Consider the following 21,867-nt stretch of genomic DNA (forward strand, 5'->3'; position numbering starts at 1 on the left):
CTGCCCAAGCTTCAAGGACACAGAAAATACCAGAAGACTGAGCAAGGGGACACACCACTAATGTGATGTGGGGTCCTGGACGGGCCCTGGGTCAGTAAATGAGGACAGGAGTCTGCTTCTGATAGACATACTGAGCTCACACAGGATACCACAGGAAACCTAGGGAAGGGGTACACAGGATGCCATCCACAGGGGACTTGGGTGAGTGGTACACAGAACTTGGGCCATTTTTGCAACTTTTCTATAAGCCTAAAATAGAGATATGCAAGCAGTCAAGGAACTATAAGAGAGGAGGTAGAGGTCTAGGGGAGGGGGAGAAGAACAGATAATAGAATATATCATGGAAATAGAAGGGGGAGCTAGGGAGATGGCTCAGCAGTTAAAGGCACTTACAACACCTGAAGGACCAGGGTTTGATCCCCAGGTACCCGTGTAAAGCCAGATGCACAGAGTGGTGCATGTTTGTTTGCAGCAGTAAGAAGCCCTGGCATGCCCTGTTTCTACCTCCCTCTCTCTCTCCTCACAAATAAGTAAGTAAATAAGGATGGAGAGTTGGCTCAGCAGTTAAAACACATGTCTAAAAAACCTAAGGACCCCAGGTTCAATTCTCCAGTACCCATGTAAGCCAGATGCACAACATGCATGCATCTGGAGTTCATTTACAGAGGCCGGAGATTCTGGCATGCCCATTCTCTCTCCCTCTCATAAATAAATAAAATATTTATGTATTTCCATACATGTTTTTTTCCTCAATTTTTCTTTTTTTGCCTGTTTAAAATTTTTTAAATTTTATTAACATTTTCCATGATTATAAAAAAATATCCTATGGTAATACCCTCCCCCCCCAACTTTCCCCTTTGAAATTCCATTCTCCATCAAATCCCCTCCCCATCTCAATCAGTCTCTCTTTTATTTTGATGTCATGATCTTTTCCTCCTCTTATGATGGTCTTGTGTAGGTAGTTTCAGGCACTATGAGGTCATGGACATCCAGGCCATTTTGTGTCTGGAGGGAGAATGTTGTAAGGAGTCCTACCCTGCCTTTGGCTCTTACATCCTTTCCGCCACCTCTTCCGCATTAGACCCTGAGCCTTGGAAGGTTTGATCGAAATGTTACTCAGTACTCCAGTCACTTCTTTCCAGCACTATGATACCTTCTGAGTCATCCCAAAGTCACTGCCATCTGAAAAGAGAAGATTCTCTACCAAAAGTGAGAGTAGCATTAATATAAGGGAATGAATATTAAGAGAAGTGATTACTGGGTAGTTTGATAAGCATAGTAAATACATTTTTCCAGACATCAGCAGATGTTACACCCCTAGGGCTCATGACTACCCCTGTTTTAAGTTTTCAGCGTCAGGGATGTGTTTCCCCTATGGAGCGGGCCTCCAGTCCAATTAGAGGGCAGTTGGTTTCCACCATGACAGATGTGCCACTCTTGCGCTTGTTGGCTCATTTGGCCTGGCTGGCCAATTATAAGGCTTGCAGTGTCCACTGTTGAGTATCTTCACTGGTAGTATCTCTTTCTCCCATTGAACTACATGTAGAATGGCTTCTTCTAGCTTTCTGTCAGCTAGTCTACATGGAGGAGGTTATCAGCTCAGTTTCAGCAGGATTTCTCAGTGGCCTTGCAGTGCAAGTATGTGGAGTCTTCAGCAATAGGGTCTTACCATCCATTCCTGGTGGGAAACCAAGGGCCTCAGCAATAGCCTATAATGTTTTGGGGGCATCAGGGACCTCCCTGGCCAACAACTCACTCTGGTCCAGGCTGAAGTATAAAATATTTTTAAAAGAAGTAAAGGAATTTGAAAAAAAATAAAAGTCTTTTAAAAAGAACAAAGTAAGCAGGGTGTGGTGGTGCACACCTTTAATCCCAGCACTTGGGAGGCAGAGGGAGGAGAATTGCCATGAATTCAAGACTACCTAGTGAATTCCAGGTCAGCGTGAGCTAGAGTGAGACCCTACCTCAAAACAACAACAACAAAAGAACAAAGTATGATATATATGTATGAAAATGTCATAAGGAAGTTCATTTCTTAGAATGCTAACAAAAATTAAATTGTATCATATGCATGAAGATGCCATGATGGAAACTATTACTTTGTATGCTAACCTAAAATTTTAACTTAAGGGCTGGAGAGATGGCTTAGCACTTAAGGCATTTGCCTGCGAAGCCCAAGGATCCAGATTTGGTTCTCCAGGTCCCACGTAAGCCAGATGCACAAGGTGGCACATGCATCTTGAGGCCCTGGTGTGCCCATTCTCTCTGTCTCTTTTTCTCTCTCTCTCATAAATGAATAAAATAAAAATAAATCTTAAAATTATTTTTTAAATTAAAAAAAAAAAACTGCTGGGCATGGTGGTGCATACCTTTAATTCTAGCACTCAGGAGAAAGAGGGAGGAGGATCGTTATGAGTTCAAAGCCAGCCTGAGTTTACATAGTGAATTCCAGGTCACCCTGAGCTAGAGCAAAACCCTACCTTGAAAAGCCAAACAATTTTATTTAGTTAGTTAGTTATTTTGTTTGTTTTTTATTTATTTATTTGAGAGTGACAGACAGAGAGAGAAAGAGGCAGAGAGAGAGAGGGAGAGAAAGAGAGAGAGAGAATGAGCACTCCAGGGCCTCTAGCCACTGAAAACAAACTCCAGACACATGCACCCCCTTGTGCATCTGGCTAACGTGGGTCCTAGGGAATTGAGCTTCAAACCGGGGTCCTTAGGCTTCACAGGCAAGCACTTAACTGCTAAGCCATCTCTCCAGCCCACCAAACAGTTTTAAAAAGAAAGAAAGAAAAAGAATTAAAATAAAATTGGGTAAAAATAAAACTTTTAGAGGTGAGTGGCACACACCTTTAGCCCTGGCTCTTGGGAGGGAAAAGCAGGAGTATTGCTGTGAGTTCAAGGCCAGCCTGAGACTACTTAGTGAATTCCAGGTCAGCCTGGGCTAGAGTGAGAACTTACCTCAAAAAAACAAAATAAATAAAACTTTGGGGGTTGGAGTTAAAGATGCTGTCTTGCAAAGTCTACCCCTGGAGTTCGATTTCCCAGCCCCATGTGAAGCTGGATGCAAAGTGGTGCAGGCATCTGTGATCCCAACAATCCTAAGACAAGGAGACTAAGAGCCAGGCAAGTCCAAAGCTCCTGGGCCAGCTCGTTTGAAGTTTGCGGCCTGGCAGCTGGGCAGCTCACTTGCAGCAGCAGAGACCCTGTCTCAAAGAAGGTGTAGCACAGATGTTGTGACGCCATCTCCTGATCTCCACAAGTGTGCCTCGCAACATGCACACACGCACGTGTATACACACACATGCACACACATATTCTTTTTTTTGTTTTGTTTTGCTTTTTGGTTTTTCAAGGTAGGATCTCACTCTGGTCCAGGCTGACCTGGAATTTACTATGTATTCTCAGGGTGGCCTCGAACTCACAGCGATCCTCCTACCTCTGCCTCCCGAGTGCTGGGATTAAAGGCATGCGCCACCACGCCCGGTTCAAATATTCTTTTAAAACAGAAGGATAGCTGGGCATGATGTCACATGCCTTTAATCCCAGCACTCAGGAGGTAGAAGTAGGAGGATCACCGTGAGTTCAAGGCCACCCTGAGACTACATAGTGAATTCCAGGTCAGCCTAGACTAGAGTGAAAACCTACCTTGCAAAAACAAACAATAAACAAATAATAAAAATAAATAAAAAGAAGAATGTTCCTAACAGCTTTGTTTATGAGAGTCAAGACTGGAAATTTCTCATGTGTCCTCAGCAGGTGAATAGAGGAAAGGGTGGCACAGGCATACAATGGAATGCTATTCAGCTATGAGGAAAGAACCACTGACACAGACAAAAGTGGGTCAGCTCCGACGTGGTGCTGAAAGAGGACAGACACAAAGGCGCATCCGGTCGGGTCTGCTCCTGTGAAGTGGAGAGAAGCTGAGCTAATGTGCAGTGGAAACAGAGAATGCACTTCCTCTTAGAAACATGGCTGGGGATGCCTCCACAAATCTCTAGCATCTTGGGCTGGGGTCAAGCTTGTATATGCATCTTCCAAACCCATATGGGAGGGGCACTCACTATTTGTACACGTGCCTTAGGAAAGACCCAAGGGGCTGGGTAGAAGGCTCAGTGCGTGGTAGCAGCTGCTGCCCAAGCCCTGCACACATGGGACATACGCTTCTCTGCACGTGTGTATATACACCACAAGCATAGAAACATATACTACATTACACACCCCAAAACCTGAAAAGAAAGCCTAGTTTCAAAGAGAACTATACAGAAATATTCTAACTTTTCAGTTATTTCCCGGTGGTTTCAGAGCACAGTGTATTCTCTCAAGCGCAGCCCAGGCTGCCCTCTGGACGACGTGAAGGGTCTAGCCATGCCTGCAGCTGTCCTCACCCAGCTGGTAGCCCAATTGTTGGGTGGGAGGGAGCTGAAGGCCTTCTCCTTAAATCAACTGGAAGAAACAGATGGGTACCCCAAAAGATGCCAGGAAGATGGGATGCCAGTGTGCAGATGGTAGCAAGCGCAGGGAAAGATGCTTATATCCATAACCACCAGGGAAATGCAAATCAAAACCACAGAGAGACACCAGCCCAAGCCCTTCAGACGGATGGCAAGAATCAAAAGTGATAAACACAGAAAGTAAGTTTGTAGAGAAACTACAACCCCTTTGAATGCTGATAGGCATGCAAGATGAGGTCATGGCAGTTCCTCAAACAATTAGAATATTAGAGGTGGGCGTGGTGGCACACAACTTTAGTCCCAGCACTTGGGAGGCTGAAATAGGAGGATTGCTGTGATTCAAGGCAACCCAGAGACTACAGAGTGAATTCCAGGTCAGCCTGGGCTAGAGTGAAACCCTACCTCAAAAAAAAAATAGAGTATCATATAACCTGGCAGTTCCATTTCTGGGTGCAGAGAACCCCCATTAATAGCAGCATCCAAAGAGACATTTGTGCAGCCACGCTCACAGCAGCATATTTCGTACTAGCTAAGTTGTAGAAACGACACATGTCCCCGAAGGGAAAATGCAGAGGTAAAAGATGGGCTATCCGCGCAATGGGAGGCCACCTAGCCGTGTGTGTACACTCACATACACAGCAGCATGGGGGAGCCTCTGAGACATGATGCCAGTCACAAAAGATACAAATTATATGATTCCACTTACAGATCCCGAGAGCAGTCAAATCATAGAGACAGAACATGCACTAAAGGGTGCAGAGGCTGGGGATAGATGCGAAGTTAATATTTAATGGGGAAAATGTTTCAGTTTTGCAGGATGCAAAGAGTTCAGGAGGTAGGTACTGGTGGTGATGGCTTCACAAAAGCGCAAAGGTACTTAATGCCACTGAAAGGTGCACAGAGGTGACATTTTTATATTATGCTTATATCACAGTTAAAAAATGTCCATCCTTTCTAAGCCCATCATGTAATGGAATCCCTCTGCCACCGAAGGCAACGAGAGGTAGCGGCCTTCTCTGTACCCGCGGGCAACCTCCAGTGATCCAGCTACAGACAGGCCCAGTCCCCACCCTCTCTCCAGACAGACTCAGGACCCACGCTAGGATCAAAGGTAGGCATGACTGGAGAAGATGAAAAATCTTGAGTCTAGCAGCTCAAAAAGAAAAACAATTCCACTTGAGCTGACTTCCTGGCTTACTTCCAGAATGTTCTTCTCTCCCTAGGATTTTAATTTAAATGTTAAAGAAAAACAGCCAGGAGATCATTAACGTTGGATCACAGGGAAGAGCTCCTGCAGGTTCCCAAAGCCATGCCCCTCGAGGATTCTTCTCCCTGCATCTCCTCAGATCCCCAAGGAACAGGGCGGAATGACCCCCACTTCCATCCAGGCTTCCCAGTGCTCCTCCAAGCCCAAGTGCAAAATGTTTGATCCTGGCTGCCAGAGCACAGAGATCTTTCCCTATGCTCCACCACCGGATAACCTGGGAAGTTTCATGGCTCAGATGCCAGCCTAGGGTCACCTGGGTGAGAGGCTATAAGCCACAAGGGCTCAAGACATCTGAGTCACACAAAGGCCGTGGCACTGTCAGCAGAGGGAAATAAGCTGCAGGGCTGGGCAGAGGCAGCAGTGAAAGGCACTTGCCTGCAAAGTCTACAGCCCAGGTTTCATTCTGCAGTGCCCGTCTAAAACCAGACACACAAAACGGTGCTCACTTTTGGAGTACATTTGCAGTGACAAGAGGCCTGTGCTCTTTCTATTCTCTCTTTCTCCTCAAATAAATTATTTTTTTCCTTTGTTTGTTGTTTGTTTGTTTTAAGGTAGGGTCTCACTCTAGCCCAGGCTGACCTGGAATTCACTTTGTACTCTCAGAGTGGCCTCAAACTGACGGCAACCCTCCTACCTCTGCCTCCTGAGTGCTGAGATTCAAGTCGTGCACCACCACGCCTGGCTAATTGCTGAGCATGGTGGCACAGGCCTTTAGTCCCAGCACTCGGGAGGCAGAGGTAGGAGGATCATTATGAGTTTAAGGTCAGCCTGGAACTATCCCCCCAAAAAAACAAACAAAAAGAGGTGGGCTGGAGGGATGGCTTAGCAGTTAAGGTGTTTGCCTGCAAAGCCAAAGGACCCAGCTTGTATTTCCCAGGACCCACATTAGCCAGATGCATAAGGGGGCACACACATTCTCTCTCTGTCAAATAAATGAATGAATAAAAATAAAATAATTTTTAAATATTTTTAAAGTAAATAAGCTGTCAAAAAGTTAGACTTAGTGGTACAGTTGAGGCAGGACAAACCTGGGTTGCATATAGAGTTTGAAGAGGAGCCTGGCATGGTGGCATACTTCTTTAATCCCAGCACTTGGCAGGCAGAGTTAGGAGGGTTGCTGTGAGTTCGAGGCTACCCTGAAACTACATAGTGAATTCCAGGTTAGCCTGGGCTAGAGGGAGACCCTACCTCAGGAAAAAAAAAAAAAGAATTTGAACTTGTGATGTAAGTTTGTGTTAACTTGATCTGTTTAGGAATTCACAGACATTCCTCACAAGTGGGTCTCTGAGGTTGCTTCCAGGAAGGATTAACTAAAGGAGGAATCCTTCCCCCAGGGTGACCCCTTCCCCCAGAGTAGGTGGCTCCTCTCAGAGGGGGGCTTTATTAAAAGAAGTTCTGGGAAGGAAGGCTTTCTCCTCCCCTCCCACCTGGCTGCCAATGCTGTTTGCTGTTTTGCTGTTTTCCAGTGTGGAGCAAGACCAGCTTGGACTGAAGAGCAGCATCTCTCCAGCATACCTCCAGGCCTTCAGTGCTGGACTAGGACAGCTGAGGCATCCAGCCTCGTGGACTGAGCAGCTACCAGGTTCCTTGACTCTCAGGCCTGTGATCTGCTGTTGTTGGACTGTCCAAAGCTAATCCATCCCAAAGGGTAACTGGGATTATACCAGGTCAGTACCTGCCAAATAAGCCTGGTATATAGGTCTGAACTAAAAGTGCTAATTGCACCTTCCATATCAGGATAAATTGTATGTTAAATCTGATGGATGGTTGAATTTTCCATTCTTAAATAAGCTATATTTTGGGCTTGTTATTTGTTGCTTCTTGATTTATAGTGGCTTTGTTTCCTCTTCTGTTGTACATTAGGGAAGGGTCTCACTTGGTCACAAGCTGACTTGGAACCCTTAACACACCAGAAATCTTAACCTCCTAGTTGACAGGATTAAGGGTATGGGGCACCACACACCTTAAGGGACAGTGACTGTTAGAGGATCTGCTTGTCATAATACCTACTCTTGCATAAATACTCTATGCTGTTTTTCATTGAATGTGTATATTGTTTTGTTAAATTGTAGAATATCCCTGTATTTTGTGCCACTCAGCCTACTTGAATACTCTCATAGCAGGCAAACCCAACGCCTAGGGTCACTTTTGTAGATACTCTGAGAGTCTTAAGAGCCATACGTAGCACCTTAAGCTCCAACCCTGAAGATACATAACATCATGTTGATTGATACATCTAATAATACTGCAGCTAACTAGAAAATCCAATCATTAAATTAATCCAAGGTGCAAAAAATATGTACATTTTAACACAAGAAACACCAAAAATCAAGACAATATAAATCCACCCAAAAGTATTAATGCATCAGAAATGACCTCCAGTGAGAATGAGTTGGAGGAAATGCCTGAGAAAGATTTCAAAGGAATGATTATAAATATGTTCAAAGAAGTCAAAGAGGAAATCAAAGGAATCAAAGAAGACACAGGACACCAATTTAATGAAATAAAGAGGTCAATACAAGACATAAATAAGGAAATAGAAATAATAAAGAAAAACAAATTAGACTTACTAGCAATGAAGAACACAGTTAATGAAATAAAAAAACTCTGTAGAAAAATCTCACCAGTAGAATGGATGAAGGAGAGGACAGAATATCTAAACTAGAAGACCAGGTGGCAGATCTAATACACTCCAACAAAGAGAAAGACAAACTAAAAGGAAAGTATGAATGGGAATTTCAAGATATTTGGGACATGAAAAGATCAAACATAAGAATTCAGGGTATAGTAGCAGGAGAAGAATTTCACTCCAAAGCCATAGTAGGCATCTTCAACAAAATCACAGAAGAAAACTTCCCCCAAATTGGGAAAGAGGTGCCAATGCAGATACAGGAATCCTTTAGAACACTAACCAGACAAAACCTGGAAAGAACCTCTCCTCACCATATTATAGTTAAACTACCAAACATACAAACCAAAGAAAAAACATTGAAAGCAGTTAGAGAGAAAAATCAAGTTACCTACAAAGGCAAGTCCATCAGGATCACAGCAGATTACTCAATACAAACTTTAAAAGCCAGAGGGCATGGAGTGATGTATTCCAAATTCTGAAAGATAACAACTGTCAACCAAAGTTACTTTATCCTGCAAAGCTATCCATCAAATAGATGGAGAAATAAGGACATTCCACAACAAAAGCAGGCTAAAGTAGTATTTGAAGACAAAACCAGCTCTACAGAAAATACTTGAAAGAATACTCCATGCTGAAGAGAAAGAAAAGCACACATATAAGGAACCTGGAAAAAACAAACAATACTCAAATACTACTTAACACAAGAGAGCAAAGGTAAAACCAGAAGAACTACAAAAAAAAAAAGGCAAAAATAAATACACACCTTTCAATAATATCTCTTACTATCAATGGCCTCAACGCACCAACCAAAGACATAGGTTTGCAGACTGGGTTAAAAAGCAGGATTCTTCAATTTGTTGCCTCTAAGAAACTCACCTTTCTACAAAGGATGGACACTATGTTAGGGTGAAAGGTTGGAAAATGGTGTTTCAAGAAAATGGGCCTACAGTAAGTTAAAAAGGAGACATATTGCATATATGTAATTACAATGATTGTAATGGGGAGGTAATATGATAAAGAATAGAATTTCAAATGGGAAAGTGTGGGGGTGGGGAGGGAGGGAATTACCATGGGATATATTTTATAATCATGGAAAATGTTAATAAATGTTAATATTAAAAAAAAAAAGAAAAGAAAATGGGCCTAGTAAACAAGCAGGGGTAGCTATCCTAATATCTGACAAGGTAGACTTCAGTCCAACATTAGTTAAGAAAGATAAGGAAGGCCACTTTATACTGATTAAAGGCACACTCCAACAGGAGGACATTACAATCCTAAATATATATGCAACTAACATGGGGGCTCCCAACTTCATCAAACAAACTTAATTAGAACTAAGGTCATAGATAACACCAAACACAGTTGTAGTGGGTGACTTCAACACCTCAATCTCATCAATTGACAGGTCAAAAAAAAGAGAGACTGATTGAGAGGGGAAGGGAACATGATGGACAATGGAGTTTCAAAAGGGAAAGTGGGTGGTGGGAGGGCATTACCATGGGAGACTGTTTACAATCATGTAAGTTATTAATAAAAAAATTAATTAATGATAAAAAATTTTGAGGGAAGCCAGGGGTATATAGCAAGACTCTGTCTTGCCAGGAGTGGCACATGCCTTTAGTCCCAGCACTCAGAAGGATGAAATAGAAGGATCACCGTGAGTTCAAGGCTGGTGTGGAGCCACAGATGCAAAGCCTGATGTTTCCAGTGCCCACGTAAAGCCTGATGCCCAAGGTAGTGCATGCATCTGGGGATTACTTGAAGTGGCACGAGGCACTGGCACACCTATATTCATTCTCTCTGTCTCTCTCCCCTTACAAATAAATAATAAATAAAATATTTTTTAAAATAAAAAAAATGAACCAGGGCTGGAGAGATGTCTTGGCAGCCAAGAGTTAGGGGCACTTCCTGTGCAAGCATGAGGGCCTAATGAGGCCTGAGAGGCTGCTTGAGTTCTATCCCCAAGACCCACATGAACAGTTCAACATGGCCACATATGTTTGTAATCCCTAGGGAAACAGAGACCTGAGAGTCACCAGAGCTTGTGGGAAAACAGCAGCTCTGGGATCAGTAAGAGACTTTGGCTCAAGTAAGAACGGATGGAAAAGCAATGTAATGGGACACCAGAGGCCACCACAGGCTAGTGCACCCCACCACAGGTGAGTGCATGAGGCATCCCATGTGCACACACATGTGTGTACAACCCCCACACACATGCACAAACCACATTACACAAGCAAAATAAAATTAGAAAGAAAGGAAGGAGGATGGAAGGGAGGAAAAGAAAATATAAGAAAGGAAAAAAGCTGGTTGTGGTGGCTCATGCCTTTAATCCCAGCGCCTGGGAGGCAGAGGTAGGAGGATCACAGTGAATTCGAGGCCACCCTGAGACTACAGAGTGACTTCCAGATCAGTCTGAGCTAGAGTGAGACCCTCAAAAAAACAAAAAAACAAAACAAAAAAAAAAAAAAAGAAAGAAAGAAAGGAAGGAAGGAAGGAAGGAAGGAAGGAAGGAAGGCAGGCAGGCAGAAAATGGTTGGTGGTTAAGGTGCAAAGCCTAAGGACCCCAGTTAGATTTCCCAGGACCCATGTAAGCCAGATGCACAAGGGGATGCAGGCATTTGGAGTTCATTTGCTATGGCTGAAGGCCCTGGTGTGCCCATGCTCTCTTTCTGCCTCTTCCTCTCTCTCAAATAAATAAATAAATAAAACATTTTTTTTAAAAAAAGGAAAGAAAGGTAGCAAAGAAGAAAAGAAAAAGAAAACTCAAACAAGCAAGCAAGCTGTCCACACACCGCTGTGGGAAGAAGCCCCTTAGCCACTGTTGGGCAGAGTGAGTGCTGAACTGCTCTGTGAGCACCCAGTCTTGAGTCTGTCAACTACGAATGGCTGTGAGGGAGTCCAGTTGGAAGACAGCCAGGTAAGGTGGAGTCAAGGCTGCAGAGCAACCCAGCCACAGGGAGGCAGGAGGCGCAGCTGGAAGCAGGAGGCGCAGCTGGAAGCTGGGCGAGGCCTGCCTGGTGCAGGAAATGCAGGCCAGCGCCCCCATGCGAGGCCTCAGCCTCAGATCCTCAGTTGCAAGGAGAGGGATGGACACTGGGGGACCTGACTCACCACAGACCGGATGGATGGGACAAAAGAGGGGAAAGCACAGCTCGACCCTGAAAGGGGGTGCAGGCCACAGCTGGGCAAAACAGGTTGACTAGAGCACTGCAGCAGACTGGGCCCTTGAGCTCTGCTGGGGCCAGGGCAGTCTAACCTGCTCTGCTCAGCGGTTTGGCCACTCCCTCAAGCTTCTGCTCCACTCCATCCATTCCTAAAAAAGTTATCACCACAGAATTGTCCACCAGGTGTGCTGGAAACCCAGCAGGTACACCTGGCCTTTTGATCTGGCCATCGCAGAGTGGACTGTACCCCAACTACATCTCCCCATGTTCTCAACACAAAGAGGAATCTGACTAGGCCATGGACACAACTGGCAGAAAGTCCATAGCCAGCTCTGTGTCCAAGGCTCCTGTGCCTGAGCTGGGACAGCAGATGCCAGAACACAGCACTTTCCTGGTTTCCCCATGTCACTGTGCCTGGGCAGGGCAAGCCCATCGGGATTCACCTGAGCCCATATGCCCTTCCTCAGTGCCCTCCACACAGCCCTCCCCAGATCACTGCCTTCGTAGCCTCCCCCTGCCTCCCTGAAACACACTCATGGCACTTTAAGTGACCCATGAGAAAGTTCACCAGGAAAAGGTTGAGAAGATGTGGGAGACCCACGACAGAATTCCACTCAGCCTCTAAAAAGAAAGAACTGCTGCCTACAGCAGCATGAATGGTCGTGCTCTCCAGGTCGTTACGGAAAGTCAGTCGCAGACACACAGAACCCACTCAGGTCCATGAGATACCTTCCATAGTCACCCCACAGACTCATGAGTGAGGGGGTGAGCAGCAGGAGCCTGTGGGAGGGCAGATACAGCGGCACAGCGAATAGGCTCGGTTTCCATGGAGACATCTACCGTACAGCACTACACTTACAGTGATCGACAGTAGGAATATTATAAACTTAGCGTACTGGCTACTTTTCTAATCCCTGTGGCCAAATACATAATCAGAAGTAACAAGAGAGACTTCTGCCGGGACTGGGGCCAGGCTACAACCCATAAGCCCCAGTGACCCACTCCCTCCAGGGAGACCCCACCTCCTAAGGGCTCCACAAACTCTCAAAACAGCACCATCAGCTGGAGACCAGGAGTTTAAACCTGTGATCCTATGGTGATCCTATGCGAGACACTTCACACCCAAACTATAACTTAGAATTTGTAGGAAGGTAGACTTACTGCTAAGTGCTCTCATCCACTGCAATAAAGTGGAAAACAGACCAGAAGGAGGAAGAGAGCCCGTTTTAGGGTTATAGCTGGAGGCTAAGGCCACATGCTTTTTCCATCCCAACACAGAGAAGCAATCACAGCAGGACTCAGCAAGTCTGCCACCAAGGTGCCTTTTCCCCTTTCTCATAAAAATTTTGTATTGGGTTTTTGTTTGTTTGCTTAGTTTTGGTTTATTTATTTATTATAGAAAGAGGGGGGGAAGAGAGAGAGAGAGAATGAATGCACAGAGCCTCTAGCCACTGCAAAGGAACTCTAGACACATACACCACCATATGTATTTGGCTTACGTGGGCCCTGGGGAATCAAACCTGGGTCCTTAGGCTTCACAGACAAGCACCTTAACTGTTAAACCATCTCTCCAGCCCTTTGGTTTTGGTATTTTGAGGCAGGGTCTCACTCTGTACAACAGCCTGTCCAGAAGGCATTGTGTAGCCCAGCCTGAACTAGAGCAACCCTCCAGCCTCGACCTTCCTAGTGCTGGAATCAGGGGTGTGAGCCACCATGCTCAGCAGCAGCTTTTATTGTTATACCATTTTTCAGTCTCCTAGATCTTGCGAATATCATGAACTCAAACTTTTGGTACTCAGACCCCAGATCTAGAGCTGGCTAACTAAACTGCCACCAACTACCACCAAAGGTTAGATCCTGGGTGTCAGCTCCCTACACCATGAGAACTGTGAGACACAGGGCTGCAGGGACGTGCTTGTGACTGGTTCTTTGTGCTATGAGAACTGAACCCACCAGCCTTCCTCATCTTTTCCTTTACAAATTGGTATTTAAAATTTTTTTTTTATTTGAGAGGAAGAGCAGCTAGAGACAAAGAGAATGGGGTGCGCCAGAGCCTCTGCCACTGCCAATGAACACTGCAGACATGTGCAACACCTTGTGCATCTGGCTTTATGTGTGTACTGGGGAATTGAACTTGGGTCCTTTGGCTTTGCTGGCAAGCACCTTAACTGCTAAGCCATCTCTCCAGCTGAAATATTTATAGCTGGAATATCTCCATCTGGAATATTTATTTACTTATTTATTTTTGAGCTGAGAGTTATAGAATACACTTGTAATACAAGCCCTCAGGAGACTGAGGCAGGAGGATCGCCATGCTCAGTGGCTTAAGTATTTGCTGCACAAACATGAAGACCTAAGTTTGGATCCATAGCACCCATGTAAAAATACCAGGCATTGTGGCACACACTTGCAATCCCAGCACTGGGGTTATGGAAATAGGATGATTCTTAGGGCTTATTGGCTAGCTAGTCTAAGCAACTCCATGAGCTATATATTCAGGGCAAGGCCCTGTCTCAAAAAAATAACAGGGAAAGCCAGTGCACACCTTGAATTCCAGCATGGGTGAGGATGAAGTAAGAGAATTGCCATGAGTTGGAGGCCAGCTTGGGGCTACAGAACAAGTTCCAAGTCAGCCTGGGCTAGAATGAGACCCTGCCTTGAAAAAATCCAAAGTAAAAAATTAACATGGAATTCTCCATGAGGAAGACACCTGACACCAACCTCTAACCTCCATGCACACACATGAGTACCCACATGCACACATGTACACATACATGTACACACCTATACACATGGTACACACATGCATAAGTGCATCGACACACATACCAACCCATGTATATAAACCAAGCACCCACATACACAAGCAAAAATATATAAAACAGGGCTGGAGATATGGCTTAGCAGTTAAGGCACTTACCTGAAAAGTCAGAGGACACAAGTTCAATTCCCCAGGACTTACGTAAACCTGATGCACAGAGTGGCACATGTGTCTGGAGTTTTGTTTTCTTTTTGTTTTTTTTGTTTTTTTTTTCAGTGGCTGGAGATCCTGGTGCACCCATTCTCTCCCTCCCTCCCTCCCTCTCTCTCTCTCCCTCCCTCTGTCTCTCTCTCTTTCTCAAATAAATTAAATAACATTTAAAATAAATAAAACAAGGCTGGAGTGAGGACTCAGCAGTTAAAGGTGTTTGCTTGCAAAGGCTGATGGCCTGAGTTCAATTCCCCAGTACCCACATAATGCCAGATATGTCTAGAGTTTGTTTGCAGTGGTGGAAGGACGCTCTCTGTCTGCCTTTCTCTCTATCTCTCTCTCAAATAAATAAATAAAATATTTTAAATAAAACAATGCCCCAGGACAAGAAACTTAAACACTTCGGTTTGCTTGGAATACCTATCTAAAATCCAAAATCTATTCTCAATCAACTTCCACTAAAACTCATTATTGCAAAACTCCTTTCTTTTTAAAAATATTTTTAAATTTTATTTATTTATTTGAGAGAGAGAAAGAGGCAGAGGGCGCGCCAGGGCCTCCAGCCGCTGCAAAGGAACGCCAGACAAGTGCACCCTCTTGTGCATCTGGCTTAAGTGGGTTCTGGAGAGTGGAACCGGGATCCTTGGCTTTGCAGGCAAAGGCCTTAAACGGTTAAGCCATCTCTCCAGCCCAAAACTCCTTTCTTTCTAATCATTCCTATTTGAAGAAATGAGTCCTGGTGAGAGGGGAGGCTCTGGCCAGTTGTAAATGGTGAGACCAGTTGATCCCGTGATTCCTCGCAGCTATGGGACCTCACTAGCAGGCGCCTAGAGGAGGTAGGCGCTGAAGGCACAGGGCCCCAGGCGTGGCCAGAGCGCTCTCCTGAGCAAAGCACCTGAGTGGCTTCCTGGTTCCTCTGCCAGTCCTGCCAGTCCTCGGTCCTCCTCAAGGCCTATTTACAAAAAGAAAAGCACCACCTTCCACTGTAGGGAAATGCTCAGGTGACACAAGGGGCGTGAATTCACAGACCTCCATCTGCTTGCGGAGAGGCCCAGGAAGGCCAGGTGCTTTTGATCCCAGTACCTCCCACCACAGCTGGCCCAGGCTTCTCCCTGATCCCACCGCCGCTTCTCTAGGGGCGCTGCCTCTAGCAACTCCGGCTCCCTCTCTGGCTGACTTGCTCCGGACAACCAAGGCCAGAGGCACAGCTGCTGTCCTGCTGCCCTGCCAGTGAGTGCCCAGGTCTGTTGAGTCACCAAGGCTTCCTGTATGGCAGCCTGCAAAAGCGCCTTTATGGCATCTAGCTACAAAAGCAGGTCATGGTCAAAAATCCTAACTGCTATTAACAAAATGAAAACCCTGATGACTTCTCACAAGAGGCGAAAGGGATATGCAGGGCTTTTTTGTTTATTTGTTTTTCTTCCTAGGAAAGCTGCCTGGGTCGGCGCTCCCCACCGACTCTGGAACTCAAGCAAACAAGCCCACGGCCTTCCGCATCCCACAGCGACACGGCAGCCCCAGAAAGGGTCCATGGGCACTTCAAAAGCGAGGCATCAAAAGAAAACATCTAAATACTGAATAGCCCGGCGCCGGCATCTCCGCCCGAAGGAGGGGGTGGAGGTGCTGCGCCGTGAGTGGCGGCGGTGCACCTGCGCGTCCCCACCGATCGCTGCACGCGGCGTCACGGGCAGCGCCCGAGGCCTGCGCGGCCGGAGACTCCGGTGCCGGCAATCCACAGCTCGCGTCGCGCACGCGGTCGCCTGGAGAAGCCGAGAAGGGCCCTGCCCAGGAGGGCGTCCACGCTACAGGAGACACCACTGCCGCCAACCTGCGCTGTCCACGCCACCTCCCGGCCCCGTCACCGGCGCCACCCCAGCCAGTCGGGGCATCTCCACGCGACTCCGCTCACGCCGCCTGCGCTTCCCGCGCCGCCCTGGGCATCGCCATCCTGCCCAATGCCCGTGCACCTGCGCTCTCCACACCAGCACTGCGGTCACCGGAGCCGTTCATGATACCCTGATCTCCGCCACCCGGGGTCGCCCAGGCTCCATCGCCTGCGCCATCCCCGCCACCCGAGAGACGCAGCGTGCCAGGCGCGGGCAGAGCGCGCCCCGTTCCCACCCTGCCGGCCGCGGGGCTCGCGGGTCCCGGACGGCGCGGCGGCTCACCGAGGTTCCCCGCGGGCTCCGGGCGGGCGGGCTCCGGGCGGCGTCCCCCGGGCTCGGCCATTGCAGCGGCGCTGCGGCGGGCGGGGACCGCGCGTCACCGCGGGCGGCGCCGCGACACCCGGCCCTTCCCGCTCCGCTCCAGCGACGCCCGCCCACGGCTGCCCAGGTTTGCTCCTCTTACTCCTTAAGATAAGACACCGACACCACGGGGCCCAAAATGACCCTGGTGAGGCGGAGGACCTGCAGACGGGTGGGGAGGCCAAAGCCAGCCGCGTCCAGCCTGGCCTGCCCGCCAGCGAGGCCCACGGCTCACCAGGGACTATCCAAGGCAAGAGTCACTCACCCTCTTTTCACGCTGGATGTGAGCAGCCGCGAGCGGCTCCCGAGAGCTGCACGTGGGTGTTCCGACCGTTAACTCTTGGCCTCCCAGGTCCAAGCACTGCCTTCCACCTTCTGGGTGGGAGAGAAATGCTTTCCCAGAAAACAAGTAATGTCATTTGCTGTCTCAATGCTACAAAGCCATCCTCCCCTCGTCTGTCTCCACCCACACCACACACCCGGGGATGGAATCTAGGGCCTCTGATATGCTAGGCAAAAGCTGTGCTGCTGAGCCACTTCCCTAATCCCCTCCCACCTCCCTTCTTTCTAAAAATTGAGACATTAGGGCTGGAGAGTTGGTTCAGTGGTTAAGGCACTTGCCTACAAAGTCTAAGGACCCAGGTTTGATTCTCCAGGTCTCATGTTAGTCAGATGCACATCGTGGCGCATGTATCTGGAGTTCGTTTGCAGTGGCTCGAGGCCCTGACGCGCCCATTCAATTTCTCTCTCTTTCTCTCTCTCTCTCTCCCTCTGTCTCTAATAAATAACTTCTGAATTTTTTTTAAAAAAATTGCCAGGTGTGGTGGCGCACGGCTTTAATCCCAGCACTTGGGAGGCAGAAGTAGGAGGATCGCCATGAGTTCGAGATCACCCTAAGACTAGTGAATTCCAGATCAGCCTGCGCTACAACGAGACCCTACCTCAAAAGAAATTTTTTTAATTGAGACATTAAAAATAATAGCCTCTGGGGCTGGAGAGATGGCTCAGTGGTTAAGGTACTTGCCTGCAAAGCCCAAGGACTCAAGTTTGATTCCTCAGTACCCACATAACGCCAGATGTACAGGTGGCCCATTTGTCTAGAGTTTGTTTGCAGTGGCTGGAGACCCTGGGGTGCCCGTTCCCTCCCCCTCCATGTATATATATGATCTTTCTCTCAAATAAATAATAAAATTAAAATGAATGGTCTCACTGCATAGCACTGGCTAGTGGGGAATTCATTATGTAGACTAGGCTGAACTCAAATATGCAGTGATCCTCCTGCCTCTGCCTCTGCCTCTACCTCTACAGTGCTGGGATTACAGCCCTAGGTCACACCAACTTCACCCTCCCCCCCCACACACCAGGGAGGGTCTCACTGTAGACCAAGATGACTTGGAAATCACTCTGTAGGCTCAGGGTGGCCTCAAACTCATGGCGATCCTCTTACCTCTGCCTCCCTGGTGCTGGGATTAAAGGCATGCGGCACCACACCTGACTTAAATTCTTTTTTTTTTTTTTGATTTTTCAAGGTAGGATCTCACTCTGGCTCAGCTGACCTGGAATTAACTATGTAATCTCAGGGTGGCCTCGAACTCTTGGCAATCCTCCTACCTCTGCCTCCTGAGTGCTGGGATTAAAGGCAGGTACCACCACGTCTGGCTACTTAAGTTCATTTTTTAAAACTAGGTCTCACTAATTTGCCCAGACTGGTCTTGAACTTTCAATCTTCCTGCTTCACCTTCCCAAAAACCTGATGACAGGTCTACTCCACCATGTTGGATTCCTTTTGTTTTCCTTCTCTTTCTTCTTTCCTTCCTTTCCCCCTCCTTTCCCTGTTCTAAATGTATTCTGTGATGGCTGTGGTGGCTGTAATCCTAGCATAGGAAGCTGCAGCAGGAGTATGACCTCGAGCTAGAGGTCAGCCTGAGCTACATGTCAAGTTCTACTCTTACTAGTGTTATCTCTCAGATAACACATCACATCGCACTTCACACAATAATCACACACACACACACACACACACACACACACGTACTCACACTCGCACACATGCAGGCTACAGAATGACTAAGAAGGGAATAAAGAGGCTGCCAGTTCAGAAGGGGTGTCATGGAAAGAGCTGATACGCGCACAGGAAAAAGTCTGTAGGGAATCAGACAAGAAGCCTTACAAACCTATGGACACAGAGATGTCAGATGCAGGTCTGGATGACAGGCCACTAAAGGGTCAGTTTGAAGTGGGCTGGATGTCATGGGCAAGGGAAATGGGACAGAAGCAGAGATCCTTTGTCATGGCTGTTTTTTTGGACAAAGCTTTGTACAAATGACTTCTCAGTGTGTTTATTACATTTCAGGCTTGCAGTGGCCCTTCTGTAGTTCAAGTAAAGGGATTCCATCAGTGTGATTGATAAGCTAATGAGCCTGGCTTTTCTGATACAATTTGATACATATTTAAGCATTATTATTGATTGGTATAAATAATTTATCAGTTTGGGCCTCCTAGTGTCCTGGCAGATGTTGGCTGTTTGCAAGAATTAAAAACAAACAAACAAAAAATGATGGCAAGCCAAGTGTAGTGATGCATGCCTTTAATCCCAGCACTTGGGAGGCAGAGATAGGAAGACTGCCATGAGTTAAAGGCCACGCTGAGAATACAGAGTGAATTCCTGATCAGCCTGGGCTAGAGTGAGACCCTATCTAGAAAAACAAAAAACAAAACAACAACAACAAAAAGAGCCAGGCATGGTGGTGCATGCCTTTAATCCCAGCATTAGAGAGAGTGAGGTAGGAGGATAGCCATGAGGTTGAGGCCACCCTGAGAATACATAGTGACTTTCAGGTCAGCCTGGGCTAGAGTGAGACCCTACATCAAAAAAAAAAAAAAAAATGTTGGGGACTGGAGAGATGGCTTAGTGGTTAAGGTGCTTTTCTGCAAAGCCAAAGGACCCAGATTCAATTCCCCAGGACCCACATAAGCCAGATACACAATGTGGCACATGCATCTGGAGTTCATTTGCAGTGGCTAAAGGCCCTGGCATCCCCATATTCTCTCTCTCTCTCTCCCTGCCTCTGTCTCTAATAAATTAAAAAAATAAAAATAAAAATGTACTTAATAGGGGTACTTTATAGGATGGTATTGTAATTAGAAGAATAGATTAATGGGGGTGAAAAGGCCTGAGTGAGGTCAGGGGAAGAGACTAAGTAAAGGAAAGGTGGAGGGAGGGCTAATAAATCTAAGAGGATATAAATAAATCATATGGAAACCTACTTTTTTGGACAATAAAACACTCAGGAGCTGTAGATTGTTGCTAGAAAATTTTCAGTGCCAGGGATGGGATAACTTCAAGTGAGTTGTTGGTCAAGGAGGACCCTGATGCCCCCAAAACATTAGAGGTCATTGCTGAGGCCCTTGGTTTCTCACTAGGAATAGATAGTAAGACCCTATTGCTAAAGATTCCACATAAGTAGCTGCAAGGCCACTGAGAAATCCTGCTGGAACTGAGCTGAAAACTTCTTCCATGTAGACCAGCTGACAGAAAGCTAGAAGAAGCCATCCTGCATGCAGTTCAATGGGAGAGAGAAATCACCAGTGAAGATACTCAACAGTGGACACTGCAAGCCTTATATTTGGCCAGCCAGGCCAAATGAGGCAATGGGTGCAATGGTGGCACATGTGTTATAAGGGAAACCAACCTCCCTCTAATAGACTGGAGGCCTGCTCCATGGGAGTGAATACATCCCTGAAAACCTTCAACAGCAGTAGTCATTATCCCAAGGGGTGTAACGTCTGCTGCTGTTTGGCTAAATGTATATACTATGCCCATCAAATTACACAGTAAGCACTTCTCTTAATGTTCATGCCCATATATTAATGATACTCTCACTTTGGTAGAGAACCTTCTCTTTTCAGAGGGCAGTGACCTTGGGATGACTCAGAAGGCATCATGGTGCTGAGAAGAAGTGACAGGAGTGCTCAGTACTACAATATCTCTATCACACCTTCCAAGCCTCAGGGTCCATTGCAGAAGAGGTGGTGGAAAGAATGTAAGAGCCAAAGGAAGGGAAGGAATCCTTACAACGTGCTGTTCCAGACACAAAATGGCCTGGATATCCATGACCTTACAATGCCTGACACTACCTACACAAGACCATCTTAATAGGAGGAAAAGATCATGACATCAAAATAATAGAGACTGATTGAGAGGGGGAGGAGATATGATGAAGAATGGAGTTTCAAAGAGCAAAGTGGGGGGGAGGGTGGGTATTACCATGGGATATTTTTTATAACCATGGAAGTTGTTAATAAAAAAATTTTGAAAAAAATTTAATGTCAACATAAATCTTTTTCAATTTTTGAAATATTTTTAAAATTTTTATATATTTTGTTCATTTATTAGAGACAGAGAGAGAGAATGAGCACACCAGGGTCTAGTCAGACTCCAGACACATGTGTCACCTTGTGCATCTGGCTTAAGTGGGTCCTGGGGAATTGAACCTGGGTCCTTTGGCTTTATAGGATAATGCCTTAGCCACTGAGTCATCCCTCCAGCCATCAAGGGAAATCTTTATGAGATGGCTGAAAGAAATGAGAGTGACAAAGAAAGAGAGCTGAAGTTGAAGATGAATCAGTGGCGATAATCTGGTATGTATGACAAAGTAGGGAGATCAGAGAACACATAAACTGACACTTAGGACTAGGAAAGGAGGGGAACATGGGTAAGAAAGGGTATTTGAGAGCTGCAGAGATAGTTCAGCAGTTAAGGGTTAGCCTGCAATGCTTAACAACCTGGGTTCAATTTCCCAAAACCCACATAAAGCCAGATGCACAAAGTGGTGCATGCAGCTGGATTTCATTTGCAGTGGCTAGAGGCCCTGACACACCTATATTCATTCTCCCTCTCTCTCCTTACAAATAAATAAATAAAATATTTTTTTAAAAAAAGAAAAGAGCCAGGTGTGGTGATACACACCTTTGATCCCTGCACTTGGGAGGCAGAAGTTGGAGAATCACTGCGAGTTCAAGGCCACTCTGAGAACTACATAGTAAATTCCAGTTCAGCCTGGGCTAGAGTGAGACCCTACCTCGAAATACCAAAAGATATTTGGGGCTGGAGACATGGCTTAGCAGTTA

At 46.4% G+C, this 21,867-nt stretch overlaps 1 protein-coding gene across 20 annotated transcripts in view; it reads right to left on the reverse strand.

Moving 5' to 3' along the window:
* Window positions 1–17,164, reverse strand: part of Jakmip3 (Janus kinase and microtubule interacting protein 3) — a 137,288-nt gene extending 120,124 nt beyond the window's left edge. For 18 of the 20 annotated variants that reach the window (XM_045135869.1, XM_045135862.1, XM_045135850.1 and 15 more), the window contains exon 1: window positions 17,003–17,164. The gene's annotated coding sequence lies outside the window, so the exon portion shown is untranslated. Of the gene's footprint in view, window positions 1–16,458; window positions 16,579–16,659; window positions 16,703–17,002 lie in introns of those variants that run through there. The other 2 variants (XM_045135811.1, XM_045135816.1) reach the window with 2 other exon arrangements.
* Window positions 17,165–21,867: the final 4,703 nt, after the last annotated feature.

The sequence above is a fragment of the Jaculus jaculus genome, chromosome 1, assembly GCF_020740685.1.
Source record: "Jaculus jaculus isolate mJacJac1 chromosome 1, mJacJac1.mat.Y.cur, whole genome shotgun sequence".
Lineage (NCBI taxonomy): Eukaryota > Metazoa > Chordata > Mammalia > Rodentia > Dipodidae > Jaculus > Jaculus jaculus.